Source organism: Solanum pennellii, chromosome 1 (assembly GCF_001406875.1).
Source record: "Solanum pennellii chromosome 1, SPENNV200".
NCBI classification, from domain to species: domain Eukaryota; kingdom Viridiplantae; phylum Streptophyta; class Magnoliopsida; order Solanales; family Solanaceae; genus Solanum; species Solanum pennellii.
In genome coordinates this window covers 8,343,536-8,359,633 of record NC_028637.1, presented here as the reverse complement: position 1 = coordinate 8,359,633, position 16,098 = coordinate 8,343,536, and positions in this window count along the sequence as shown.

The following is a 16,098-nucleotide window of genomic DNA, read 5'->3' as shown; positions in this document are numbered from 1 at the left end:
TGCTTGCGTTCTTCACTGACGCTCGCCAGGTATCACTCATCCCGCTCCCCACGGAGTGGTAAGGGGTCTTCTTGTGTGTTATAATCTTTATGGGAATGAATCGCATATGTTGGTTGAGAATTGCTCGGGAATTCATAGATAATGACTTTGCCAAGTTCTAGGGAGGCTACTCTTCTTTTTTGTCGATCGAGGCGCTTTTGCTCATTCTACTCGTCCAGCCCTCTTCACGATCTTGTACAATCGATGCCACAAAGATAGCCAAATCTATTATCAAAGAAATAAGGAAAGGGGCAACAATTTGGCACCAGATATCCGGAGGTGTGGAAAGAGCAGTTGTGAGAAGCGGAAAAACCATCAAAAAAACGACAATAGTTCGTGGAGGTTTCTACAGAAAGACCCCTTGGTTCTGGCAAATGGATCACAACTACAGGTACCTGGGAGCATACCGATGGAATGAACGAAATACGAACAGTTAACATAATATGGTCATAGATCTTAGGTAGTAACTTGATCATTAGCGAATTTGTTGATGTTGAACCCATGAAGTATGGAAGTGCCAAACATTGGGAACTACCCAGGGAGAAGTTAGGAACAGAAACAAGGAGAAGCGAGAACCACTTAAATAGAGGAATCAATTGTATTTCTCCTTTGTTCCCCATAGCAAATGGGGATCAAAAGGCACCAAATTTGATGACTTATTAAGGGAAAGACGAAGTAAGAACATTCTATTGGAGAAGTTGCAACATATGTCGGGAAGGCCTCCGTTGATTGTGTACGAACAAAATACGAATCCAAAGGCAGGGTAAGAAAGGGTTTAGCAACATTTGAGTTTCAAAAATTTTCAGAATTTCTATAATTTCCAGAACTTCCAAAATTTCCTGAATTTCCTGAATTTATACATTAATGTACTGTATAATATTGCAGAACATATACAAAACAATAATGTAATTACAGAACTCATTTTAAATCACATAATAAGTCAAACACACATACAGTAAATAATCAACACAACAATCTTTGTATGAGGCTTCTGATGGCCCCTCTCTGTAACATACAGACATAACAGTACATTGGAACAAACTAAAATGAGACTCGGTTAACTTTAATAAAACAGATCGAATCGATCATAACAACTAAGAATCTCATAATCAACAATTAGTACATGTTCCTCAAATAAATAATAATCAGATAAGAAATCAACATAAATCGTATCAACTAAGACATTGTGAAACAAACTGACTCATTTCTGTGCACACTGTTCCATCATCTCATCACCATGTATTTAAGATAATTATAATCCTTTTGGTTTATACCATGTAGAGGATAAAAACAGAGAAAGTTGTCTAATATGGTTTGCACTATGTCATATGTGAACCTCCATACGTACAGCAATTTAGGTGCAACACTATAATGAGTAAAGGTGCTAAAAGAGGAGGTAGACCTAAAATCATACACACAGAGTCAGGATCTCTCATATAAAGGATTCATATATGCAATACTAACTAATTGAAATAAAGCGTAATTGTTGATACACTTTAATTAAGTTTGGTATTTGTCATAAGACTCATAAGTCTGCATATAGACTTAGATAACAATGTGCATGTGGGATTTAGTGACTTTTTTGTAAGGCATAACTTAATATTGGAATGAAATGGGCTCTAATGAAGCAGAATGAATATTGAGGATTCATATAATTAATCCCAACTAGTTAGGGATTGAGGAGTAGTTGATTGAACATCTATTACACTACCAGGTAGTATGGGTAGAGCAACTTCTGCGATGACCAATGAAATATGCATAAAGAAGTCACTTGTGTCCTGTGAAAACTCTCACTCCCTCTATCCCTATTCAATAGTGTCATGCTTCTCATTACTTTCCCTGATTTCCCCACTTGATGAAAATGCAGACCACATTAGTATTAGCAACTGCGAAATGGACCTTAAAAAATCTCAGTTTATCAAATGCAAAATCAGCTACTCGAAGTGCAAACATCCTTGTGCCTTGTGTAACGGAATAGCACAGTACGGATTCAAATTGGAAGAACTACATGAACAAACAGAAAAAATTGATAACACATGAAACAAGATATTTCAAACAACTGCAGACGCGACTGTATGCCATTATTATTGTTCCCTAGTTGAACAAGTTTGTTAGCTATTCGCATCACATGCCTAATGTTTCCAATCCTGGGTGGGATTCTTCCCTCAACAGAGCCCGTTGGCTGCATCCACATTTAAAAACTGGAGAGATTCTTATTACTTAAATTAATAAAAGGTAAAGATTTGTACCTCTCTCGGAGCGACAAACTCGGGACAACGACCAAACCAGAAGCAACTTCAAACTACAGAGTTGAATGCCTCTAATGCCAACTGCCTGATAATAAAATGAAACCAGAAAGTATATAAATAAAAAACAACCAAATAAAGCAAAAATCAGCTAGAAGTATAGGTTCCTCAATAAAATAATAATTGGATAAGAAGGCAACATAAATTACTTCACAAAACAACAATTGGACGCATGAAAAAAGCCAACAGAAAACATTGTAGCGATCTAATATTACATTCCACAAATTAGATATATTAATGTGTTTTACCAAGAAAAAAAAATATTATATTACAAAAACAGTGAGTGAGCACTATATGATCATCATAACAATAATGAAACTCGTGGTGTGTCTTCTTCAGACTCTTCTTCAGACTCGACTTCATCATCAGACTCATCTTCATACTCATTTTCAGACTCGTCTTCAAACGCATCTGAAAACTCATCTTCATACTCATTTTCAGACTCATCTCCGAACTCATCTTCAAACTCCTCTTCATACTCGACTTCAAGTTGTTGATTGACAAATTCCTCCACAGGCACATCAATGATTGTTTCTGGTAAATCAGTCCTTTTTAAGAGTACTTTACCATTATCTTTTGGTATAGATGGACCCTTCGAATGTTCAGATGGCGCATTTTCATAACATTGTGGGAGATTAGATTCAACTTCATCACCCATGTTAAACAAGTCTCTTGGAACAGTCCTCATAACATAATGTTTATCTTTGATCATATGGATCTTGCACATAGAAGCATTGGTGTACTTGAGATGCAAGCACAAAAGGCTCTTCCTGAGAGCATCTCTTGTTAAAATAGACATAAGTAAGGCCATAAACATCTTTTTCAACCTCATACCAATCAAACTTAAAAAAAACAGCCTTAAAATGGCTGTAATAGTTTAATTCAACAATATCAACTATTCTACCATAATAAGTCAAATCTGCAGCAATCGGATTTTTATCCTTTGAGCTTGCAAAGCTTGTAGTTGAGGCAATGAGTGTAACACCACTATTTTTTGTTTTACGCCTTGCATCACGCTGCCTAACATGGAATCTATATCTAATTATGAGATACCCAGAATATCTTTTTGCAACAGAATTGGGTCCTCTAGACAATTGTTTTATCAAATCAGGCACATCCTCTTGCAAAGCACGAGTTTCATACCATTGAGAGAAGTTTTTACAATGATTCTTGGATTTACTCCATTTATATCTCCGTGACCGATTATTAACCTCTTGCTCATGCTCTCTACAAAACATTTACTATATTTGTTAAAATAATAAATTAAATAAGATAAAAATTAATTATACAAAAAGAATACTATATTCAAATTAAGGTACCTAATATATTCTTGAACATCGTCACAATTTCCCAATAAGTATGCATGTACCTGACTTAGTGACTTGTCATTTAAAATGATTGGATCAGTTTTCTTTGCTCCTAAAGGAACTCCTTTGTTAGAAAACAAACTCACAGGTTCTGCGTCACTTGGGTCACATTCATCATTGTTTCGCGTCTTCTATTAAATCTGGTATGCACACCCTGATGCAGATATTTTGAGAATAAATTCATGCAATCTATTCCCACTTGTGTCTCTGCTATGCAACCTTGTGGAAAACGCCTATTGCGAATGTATGATTTGAATTTACCCATTTCTCTTTCAGTGGAATACATCCATTGATTTTGCACTGGGCCGCCTAATCTCACTTCATTTGCCAAATGAATAGGCAAATGAATCATGATATCAAAAAATGAAGGAGGAATTATTCGCTCCAGCTGATTTACTGTTTCTATGATCTCTACTTCTAAGAAATCCAGTTCCTCCAATGTGATTACTTTTTGGCACAAACGATGGAAGAAGGATTTTAGACGAATCAAAGGAATAGCCACATGATCAGGAAGAATGCTTTTAATTGGTATTGGAAGAAAGTAATGTAACATGAAATGAGCATCATGGGTTTTATAATTAGACACCTTTCTTTCATACAAGTGCACACACCTAGATATAAAAAAAAAAGGTGTCCAAGAACTCATAAATAATCTCTATTCAACATTAACCAATTCGTCTTGAGCTAGTGCTATGAATTGACTCTTCGGTCTTAGTTGATACTTAATGATAATAAATAGTAATTGATACTTAATATCATATGATGTTGTATACAATCTGACAGATATTTGCATCTGCTACAAAATGTAACATTATATATTCATAATATGATATTTACGTATCATCTGTTCAACTATTTAGACTATGATACATTGTTCTGCAGTTTATACCCATAATATGATTTGAAATTTAGTCTTTGATTCATCGAACATAAATATCAATTAATGTACTAAATTCAAGGTTTTATTTATAACAAACTGACATTTATTTGATTTTGATACAAAATGATACATATAGCAAGTATAAAGTATTTTTATGATGTATCAGAGGTAGATACTCATTTCAACTTGATAAAGTGTAAATGTATCAAAAATATATATATGATACTAATAAAACTTCACATACTCATTATTATGTATCAGGTTTAATTATAGTATATAATATAAGATTCTACAAATTATAACATATTCTACAATGTGAACTTTATAACTTCATATATTCATAACACCTGTTCAAAACGAGAATAAAATTAGAATTTAATGTATCTAGATAATTCTTTAACTTATGATACATGACCATACGAGAACAATACCTTATCATTAATATATCAGATTTTTGAAACAACTAACAAAGGAAATATCAAACATCTATCAAATTATTGTATCTAATACTCATTACAACTTGATGAACTAAGATTGTTTATTTGGGGTTGATCATCAGTCTTTTCTTTCGCCCCTGTACCATTGGAAGAATATTCAAGTACACCCAAAAAAAAATCAAAAAAATTCACCTCGATAAAAAAATAAGATTAATATTAGGAATTGTAGTCATCAATGACAGATAAATTAATTAGAAACGACGCCGTTCTCATAAGCACTAGAATTGTTAATCTCAGATGGATTTAATTCGACAAATATAAAATGAAGAAGATGAAACTTTAAAAAAATAAAGAACAGTAGAATGGAAAAGATGAAAACTTGATTTGAAATTAATTGTAACTAGAGAGAGAAACCTTTTGAAATTCAAATTGGGATCAAGGATGTAACTGATTAGATTATGGGAGTGAAATAAGGGAGAGATCTAAGGAACAAAAATAGGAAGGGAACGTGGGTTGTTGTGTTAGGAGTAATGTATCTGCTGACTTCAGAATTGGAAGAAAATAAGGAATTTTAAAAATATTTTAAAATAGTAGGAATTATGAAAAATAAAGGTGTGTATAAAGTTAATTTTTCCAAAAATTATTTATAATTTCAATGCAATTAATATTTATGACTGCGCGACGCGCGGGCAAATTACTTGATTAAAATATAAAAGAAAATATTATTAGTTGCTGACGGTTGGATTTAAATAAACGAACGATCAAGATATAAAGGGAAGAGATTATGAGATTCGGGACTTGATGGGTTACAATAGAAATGCATTGTGAGCAAAATAATTATAGTTAGAGTAAATAAGTCGTATAATTGAACCGAAATTGAAGTAAAAAGGCTAAAATTTGTGTAAAATTGAATAGAATAGGTTAGAATTAAAATAAATTGGGTAGAAGATGCTATGATTTTCAATAATTTGGAGAAAGATTAAATGAATTGCTATTTGATTAATAACATAGTAAATCTAATAAAAATTTGCATATGAAATAAATATACTAAAATATATTAATACACGCAGAATAGATAAGAAAATTAATAATTTCAAATTAGATGATGATGATGATGATAAAAAATATAGTCGTAATAATAATTTTGAAAATTATTAATATTAGAGTATATACTTATTTAGATAAAATATAAATATAAATTTAACGAAATAGTAAAACAAATAGGTTTTAAATATATTTTTATCAAATTTCAATTTAAAAAGAGTTAAAGGTCGATTAAAATTGGGTGTCAACATATAGATATTACGTTCTAAAACCTATGAATTATTGATATTCTGTTGTGTATATCATTAAGCGAGCAAGAACATTTAAAATTTTATGCATCGTTAACATAAATAAAATGTTATTTAATATAAAATTTTTACGAGTGTCACCTTACATTTTATACTCAGATGAATCAACGGTTAGCACTTGCCCACTACATCATTTAACGAGATGTAAGTTCATGATTTGATCGTGGACTGATAAAATTTGTTACACTACTCAACAAATATATATAGTCATCTCTTATCTAGTATTAACGTTATTCCATATTGCAATTATGAATTATCAGTGTTTCTTTGTCTACTCGACCAATTCATTTTTTAAAAATCGAATTGTGCCGACCACCGAAGGTCAGTGCACATGAGATTTTTATTTTTAAAAAATTAATCAAGTTAAACTAAATAATATATCACCTCTGGAGGTCTATATTTTATACTTTTTTTATTTTATATTTTATATAAAACCATTTTCCGGCGAATAATTTATTTAATATTGATTGAAAATATTTATTTTTTATTTTTTTATAGACATAAATTCCAATATATTATTAATTTTATAATCTCGTACCGACCACTAGAGATCGATTTTAATTTTTAATAAAAATAAAACTATCGACCGCCGGTGGTCACTACATGAATTTGTAATGAACATAGAATTGATTACGTTAATTTAATATTAAAGATTTTCATAGGTGGGCATTGTAATACTTTTATTTTTATCGTAGGGGGATATTCTATTTTTTTTTTTGGCTAAAATCAACTTCTTGGAGATGATTTTCTTAAGAAAATAACTAATTTTTTTTTTACAATACCGACCTCATTAGAGGTCGGTATTCACAGAATTTTTCGTAGCGAAAAAAAGTTTGTAGATGAATTTTTTATATAAATTTCTATCTAGCCATTTAAAGTGCAATAGCTTATTTAATTATGATGAAAACCAATTTTTCACAAAGAGAAAATAATTTGCAACAATCTTTTCACTATAAAATTATTATGTCACTAATTTGATTATATATTTTTAATGACGAAATATTTTTTTTTATCATGATTTCTTACAATTTGTCAATAAAATCAGCGATTGAAATTGTTCGTCACCAATAACCTCAAATTCATGGGTAATATTGCCTTATAATTGGCAACATATTATATTTTTGGTGGGAAAAGTTTTTAAACAAAAAATTTTCTACAGAATTATTTTTGTCACTAAATGTATGTTAGTCATGCATTTGAGGTCCGTCACAAATTCAATAAAATTACTGACGACACTGATTGTCACCAATATCCTAAAACTTGTGGCGCCATTTTAAATTTTTGGTGGGAAGAATTGTAGACAAAACATTTTCTACATACTTTAATTTTCTTCACTAAAAATATGTGAATCATGCGTTTGAGGACGAAATGTAATTTTTGTCAAAAAAGCTATATAATTTGTGACAAAAATTTTATTGTAGCTAAATATTTTGTGGCTAAACACCAGATTTCTTGCAGTGAATTGGTGTCAGTTTCTTATTATCCATCAAATAAAATGCACACAATTAATTGGCCAAGTATTTACACGTAACAACCGTCTAAGTCATTTATATGAAAATGGCTTCATTTCATCGTTACAACTTACGAGCATTCCTATAGCAACCCAATTCGTTTATGACTATCTTAACCCCTAGGCCACTAAAGCCATTGCTTGGGGCCTCATATATTTTGGGGACCCATTTTAAAACAAAAAAATCAATTACTGGGGTACTAATGAATGTTATGATTTGTACAAAGGAAATTGCATATGAGATGAAAATTAACCTGAATTTCATAAGAAACAATTTGATGTAAATATAATAGCGAAGTCACCAAGTCCCTTGAAGAATCTTGTAGTATTTATTGCTTTATATATGTAGGGTAGATCAAACTATTTTTTCACTTCAAAATAGATTCGAACCAATTAAAGCATATGAAAATATTTTTGATTTCTTATTTAGTGGTAAATTATTGAGATGAAGAGATGATGAGAATTTAAAAATATTGTCTTAACCTAGAACATTCTTTAACATGTAACAGTTCTTCTGATATGGATGGTTTATATTTATATTTTGTATTAAAAGTGTTAAGGGAAATAATACAGGTAGAATATAATAATCTAACGAAAATACTCAATCAAATACAAAGACTCGATTCTTTTCCAAATACGCATACTGCTTATCAAATATTGTTAACAGTTTCTTTAACCGCTACAATAGCCGAAAGAAGTTTTTCAAAATTTAAATTGATTAAATCTTCTTTAAGATCAACAAAGTCTAAAGAGAGGTTGAATGAATTAGCTATATTGCCATTTGAAAAAGAACTTTTAAAACAAATTGATCATAAAACAGTACCTAATGACTTCTCATCTAATATATCTAGAAAAGTAGATTTTAATAAAAGTATAATATGAAAGAAAAAATATTACGTTCCCTCTCTTCAGTTTCGCTTTATGCCCCCAATGTTGTTGAGTCGGCCTTGCATCCCAGTCACATGGTCGTTAAATTGATTTTTCAATAAATATATGTGTTTTAGAGCTTTTGAAACATGAACAGTTGACATCAATCAAAAGTTTCTATTAGCTCCACAACATTGAGTTTGGTCTAGACGACCTTTTGTGTGGATCCTGAGGCTTCTATGAAAATTTCAAGACCTATTGTTCATTTTGGCAAAAGTGGAGCTTGGGTGGGACTCACTTTTTTTCGAGATGACCTTGGTATGACGTTTTGAAAATTTCAAATTTGGTGTGATAGCATATTTCGTTTGTGCGCATAGGATTCTGAATAAATCCTGAGCACCCGTTGGAGAATTCTAGTAATGGACAAACTAGCTTATGTGCCTCAGCTGGTGTAACCCAATATTGAGTTCATGTTCGGGGGGACCCTTGGCCACATTCATAAAGGCCTAATTTGTATGGTTTACGATTGTTGTGGCCTTGACACAATTATGAGGGTGTAGCTCATTTTACCTTCGCATTCGTATTCTCTCCTTGTCGCGATCTGATACGACGCTAACCCGCATTGATCACCTTTGGACATTGTGATCATGAAATTTTACCTCCACGGTTGCGAGGAAAATTTTATTGGTGGGCCACGATCCTGACCCTTTACCTAAAGATTACAATGAATTAATCCGTCTCATTTCTTAAAATAAGACCATATGCGATTTGTTCTTATTCTCAAGATTGTTTTCGGTAATATCTCCATCAATTGAGATCTATTTTGGGTGATTCAAACTAGTGGACGTAAAAAAACATCGTGGCTATGTGGTTTGGTTTTTGGAGATGTCAGGGTGTTATGACCCTCTCAATTATCTCTTTTAGAAGGCCTTTTTGTTTGTCATTTAGAACTTTTTTATATTGACCCCAAGCCTTTTACAACTTATTGGGTCTGATAGTTTTGTCACCTTGTCATTCATGTAGTTTTAATGAAATTTTATTATTTTAGAGCGTTTAAACCTTAAACATTTGATTTCGTTTAAAATTGTAGGAAGAAAATCTTGGACTTTTCTTACTTAAACAACCCAACTTCAGATATGCATATCTTCCTCATACGATATCAAAAATGCGCAAACTCGATAGAATTAGAAAGATCTATGTCATGACTTTTCAACCATACCAAGAACGAGCCCTAAATCATCAAGAGCTAGAAGTTATGGTCGTTTGAAAATGACCAAAACTCACTTACTTAACTTCGTTAAGTTTTTTCCAGATTTTAGGCTTTTGGAGAAAAAAAATAGTGAAAACAACTTTTTGTTGTTCTTAAAATTCTTGAATACAACTTAAAGTATTTCAAATTTTTTGTGGCAAAATGTATTTTTCGGAGTTCAACTCAAAAAAAGTGAACTTTTTATAGAGAAATGCTACTAAAAAGAAATAAGAATGTGAGATTATTTATCAAAATAAAGGTATATGACATAAAGAAGGAACCAATAAACCTTCTAAATTGGCTAATGCCTTGTTAGAAGTTACATAGAAACAGAATGGAAGGAAATGATAAGCTTTCTTATTTGGGTGAAGCCATGTTGCAAGTTACATTGAAACACCAATTAAATTCCAAATATATTCTACCTTTCTTTTTCAAGCTATGAATTTTAATTCTTCAATTTATTTTTTCACTAGTTTTTGTAATTCGATATTTGGGAGGACGATGCACACATTCACACCATTAACCATCACAAAAATAGAGAGGTATATCGCCACAAAGACGTTTACAGTTTGCGTCTGCCTTGCAACAACACCTGGGTATGTCTTTTGCTTAAAGCTTTGGCGAGACACCTATCAAATTAAATGTTAGAATCTATAATTAATAGAAAAACACATTTCAATATTTCAACACAAGAAGCTTTTAAAAATTAAATTAGAAAATATTAGAGAGAAGTGTATGATACTCCATTACTAATAGATCAAATCAAGTAAAAGACTTACATATCTCTATCATCATAAACATGAGGAAAAAAGCCCACACTATATATATATATATATATATATATATATATATATATATATATATGGGAATCTTGTAATATAACTATATTGTTTTTATCCTATGTTCCTTCTACCAAACAAATTTAACGAAGTCAAACTAGCATTACATGAAAGAGAAAAATATATAATTATGTAATTTTTACTTTGACTAATATGATGGAATCATAAAATTTATTTAAACATAAAAAAAATTTCAATGTAATGAATTACTCATCTAGAGAATAAAATATCGCACAATCAAATAGAGGCTAAAGAATTTGAAGTTCATCAAACGCCCCTCTTTAAAAAGGCTATGTTTTGTCAAGTACAGATAATTAATGTAGAATACAAATATAATTATAATGAGAGACTATTAATCAAAAGAAAGGTATAGGACATGAAGAAGGAAGCAATAAGAATTCCTATTTAGTTAATGCATTGTTATAAGTCACTTAAAAAAGGAGTTAGAATTCCAATATTATATTTAAAGGAAGAAACAAAGCTTCAAAACTTTTATTGTTTCTTTTTATTCCATCCCATGAAAATCCCATGAAAAATTTTCAATTATGCTTTAACTAGTTTATAAAATTTGACCTTGAGGTAGTTCTTGCCCACATTCACACCATGCGTCATAACAATAATAGGTTGGGATATTACAACAATGGTATTTAGAAATGGGTTGGGTGTCAATTCTGCACAAACATATAAAGCACGTTCACAATTAATTGGTGTCAGTTTCTTATTATTTATATAATAAAATGCAAACAATTAATTGCCCAAGTATTTACACGTAACAACCCTCTAAGTCATTTATATGAAAACAACTTCATTTCATTGTTACGGCTTACAGGCATTCCTGTAGCGGCCAAATTAGTGTATGACCGTCTTAAACACTAGGCCCACTAAAGCCATTGCTTGGGGCCTCATATATTTTGGGGCCTAATTTTAATAAAATCAATTACTGGGGTACTAATGAATGTTATGATTTGTGCAAAGGAAATTCCATCTGAGAAGAAAATAAACTTGAATTTCATAAGAAACAATTTGAGGTAAATATGGATAGCAAAGTCACCAAGTCCCTTGAAGAATCTTTTAGTGTTTATTGCTTTATATATGTAGGGTAGATCAAACTTATTTTTCACTTCAGAATAGATTCGAACCAATTAAAGCATATGAAAATATTTTTTATTTCTTATTTAGTGGTAAATTATTGAGATGAAGAGATGATGAGAATTTAAAAATAGTCTTAACCTAGAACTTTCTTTAACATGCAACAGTTCTTCTGATATTGATGGTTTATATTTATATTTTGTATTAAAAGTGTTAAGGGAAATAATACAAGTAGAATATAATAACCTAACGAAAATACTCAATCAAATAAAAAGGCTTGATTCTTTTCCAAATACGCATATTGCTTATAAAATAATGTTAACAGTTTCCTTAACCGTTACAACAATCGAAAGAGGTTTTTCAAAATTTAAATTGATTAAATCCTCTTTAAAATCAACAAAGTTTATTGAGAGGTTGAATGAATTAGCTATATTACCATTTGAAAAGAATTATTAAAACAAATTTATCATAAAACAATACCTAATGACTTCAAATCTAATATATCTAGTAAAGTTAATTTTAAATAAAAGTATATGATGAAAGAAAAAATATTAGGGTCCCTCTCTTCAGTTTCGAATTGTGCCCCCAATGTTATTGGGTCGGCCTTGCATCCCATTTACATGGTTGTTAATTTGATTCTCAACAAATTTATGTGTTTTAGAGCTTTTGAAACATAAACAGTTGATATCAATCAAAAGTTTCTATTAGCTCCGCAACATTGAGTTTGGTCTAGAAGGACCTTTTGTATGGATCCTGAGGCTTCTATGCAAATTTCAAGACCTATTGTTCATTTTGGCAAAAATGGTGCTTGGGTGGACTCACTTTCTTTTTCGAGATGACCTTGGTATTAAGTTTTTAAAATTTCAAATTTGGTTCGATGGCATATTTCGTTTGTGCGCATAAGATTCTAAATAAATCCTGAGCACCCGTTGGAGAATTCTAGAAATGGACAAACTAGCTGATGTGTCTCAGCTGGTGTTTGATACGCTCAAATTTACTTCTCGAAACGAAGTAAAAGCGGTCGCATCAAGTAAAGAATCCAACTAGTGAGGTTGGGATCGTTCCCACGAGGAAAATGGTTCAGACTTAATTTTATTCTATTTTTACTTCTATTTATTCAATTATTTCCCGAAAACAAATAACTAAAAGGGGGGTTTTGATTAATGAAAGCAATTAGCTAAATTAATGTAAACAAGTGACAGGTTCAAGTATTTGAGTTTAATCAAGTAATGAGAGTAACTAGGGCGTAAGTGTTCCCCACATGCTCCTAACTCGATAATTCTAGCTATAAAACTTCTTTCCTAGTATCTTGCATGCAAAGTGATAAGTTAGGTATCCGGGAGAATCCAGGCTATTCAGGAAGAATCGCAGCAATTCCCCAATCCTAACGAAGTAGTTCCTCCGGAATCCAATGAACAACAACGATTACTTAGGATCAGCTTGCGAATTTGTGGCACCGTAGTCTCTAAATCATTGGTCCGGCATCTAGAGAATTTCACTCCGCACGTTGGTCCGGCTACGTGTGTTATTTTACTAAACCTTATCTTTACCTCATATTAAGCATCATATTCTATATTTGACTAAGTTGTTACTTCGTACGAACCGACACTAGCCTATTAGATAGTATACACTAAATCTATGTTGATAATTCTTTTCCTATTATCTACCTCCTTGATCCGACAAGTAGCAATAAGGCGAGTTCTAACGTTGGTCATCCGTTAAAAAAACTTCTAAGCGAAAGAATTATCAATACATGCAAGACACTAATCTAGAATCGTTATTTTAGCTAGGTTTTACCTTGTTATTTATCCATGGTTCCCACATTCCTAGTTATGGGTTTTAGTTACCCATGCTAATAATCACACAATTCATAATAATAATGTAAGAATCATTCACTTACTTTGATGAGAATGAACAAAATCCAGAAATTTACTTGAATAAATCAAGAAACACCAATAATCGATTCCGTAAAAGTAATATCAAGTCCCAAAATCGAAAGTTCAATACTTAGACAATAAAACTGAAAATTATCCAAGAGTCACCCCAAAAACGAGGTTTTTTGGACTATTCATAAGAAACAAAACCTAATAAAAGAGGGAAATCTATTTAAGGAAAAATCTGCCCGAAATGCGTCTGAGTCGACGACCCTCGTGACGGACCGTCGTGGACACCACGGACCGCCGTGCTCTTCCATCGCTCCATACTTAGCTCTTTTTCTGTTGCTTTTCTTCATCAACTTTCTGTTACCCTCGATGGACAGGTGTGACGGACCGTTGCAAGCACGACGGTTCATCGAGGGTCTTCGTTCCACGACACTTAGAATCTTCTGAAGTTGGATACTGAGACTACTCTCTGTTAGCATTGACGAATGTGCAGGATGGACCGTCGTGGCTATGACGGTCCGTCGTGAGCTTCCATAGTCCCACACTTGGTTAGAATTCCCCAACTTCCTTCAACAACCATTATCTTCTCATGACAGTTGACCCCTAGGACTGTCAGAGTCACGACGGACCATCGTGGGGTCCGTAGGTGGTCACTTCTGCAATTACAGCTTAAAATCTCTGCATTCTCCTTTGGACAGATTTCCTGGAAATAAATAGAAAATTACATCAAAAATCAATACAAAAAGGATTTAGACACACACTAAACTTAAGGAAAAGGCATTGAAAGTATCGTGAAACCACGGTACATCAACACCCTCAACTTAAATTCGTTGTTTGTCCTCAAGCGACGCACTCTGACTCGCTACAAAATCTTTGTACAAGAGTATCCGTATTTTCGCTTTCGCAATCATTTGGCTATCAATCCTGATTATTCTCATTATGTTCATGCATGCTATCACTATTAGGCTCGAATTATGTGGATCAAACCATGACACGAACTCACCACAAACTGACGCCTATCCTCTTCGATCTCTCACCTAGGTGCTAATTTTTCCGGTAATGCAACTAGTGTCCTCACTTCAAAATAACATCCTCATTTTCACATAATGATTACAGTTTGAGTATAAGGATTACTTTTTAACACTCGCTCTCAGAACAACTTCACAACTCATTTGCACATATTGCCATAGGCTTGCCCTTATTTTTACTACTTTAAGTTCGCCATAACAACTCTTAGGATCACGATAGGACTTTCTTAGCTTGTAACATAGGCTCATGGTTAGGTAGGGTATATTTAGGTATGTTTTAGTGACTTGTTTCCCTTCTTGACATATCGGCTAAGTGTCCTACCTTTTTATCGTTTTATTTCGCCCCATTTCTCAATTTTCTTTCACCTTGCTATTCTCCATTTCTTCTCCTTATGTGTAAGTGAATCTTCTCTTTTCTTGTGTTTATTTTGTTTTTATTCTTGAGTTACTGTTGTTTTGTTCTTTGTTTCTCTTTTTTCTTTCGACCCCACTTTCCAGAGTATTCCTCATAACAGCCACCCTCAACTTATGGCTTTGCCATGAGTCAAGGTTCACAATACCCAAAATTGGGTCAGGGCCTCGACAAGGTTGTTTTCTTCATTAGCCACTCTCAACTTATGCTTTTGGCATAAGCTGAGGTGCACATGTCCAAGGACGGACCAGGGCCAACACATTGTTCCCAGAAAAGATGTCACGACCCAAAATGTGTCGCGACTGGCACCCACACTTATCCTACTATGTGAGCGAACAAACCAATCTAAACCCCAACATTTTAACCATAATGAACAAAATACGATGCGGAAGACTTAAAACTCATTAACGAAATCAATTAAATAACTTCTAAAATTTATCAATCATTATTTATTCCCAAAACCTGGAAGTCATCACCACAAGAACATCTATTCTCAAATTACTAATCTAAGAGTATCTAAGAAGCTAAAATAAGTAAAAAGCTAGTCCATGCCGGAATCTCAAGGCATAAAGACATGAAGAGGAAGATCCAGTCCAAGCTAGAAGCAATAGCTCACCCTGAAATCTGGCTTGATGAAGACTGGCTAGAGTTGCGGTTGAGTTGAAGACGATGGCACGTTTACTGCACTCCACAAATAACAAAGGAAAACAAATACAAGTAGGGGTCAGTACAAAACACAAGTACTGAGTAGGTATCATCGGCCAACTCAAAATAGAAAACAATATATTTCAGATAATATCACAAATCAACTACAATACTCAACATGTAGCAACAACAAAT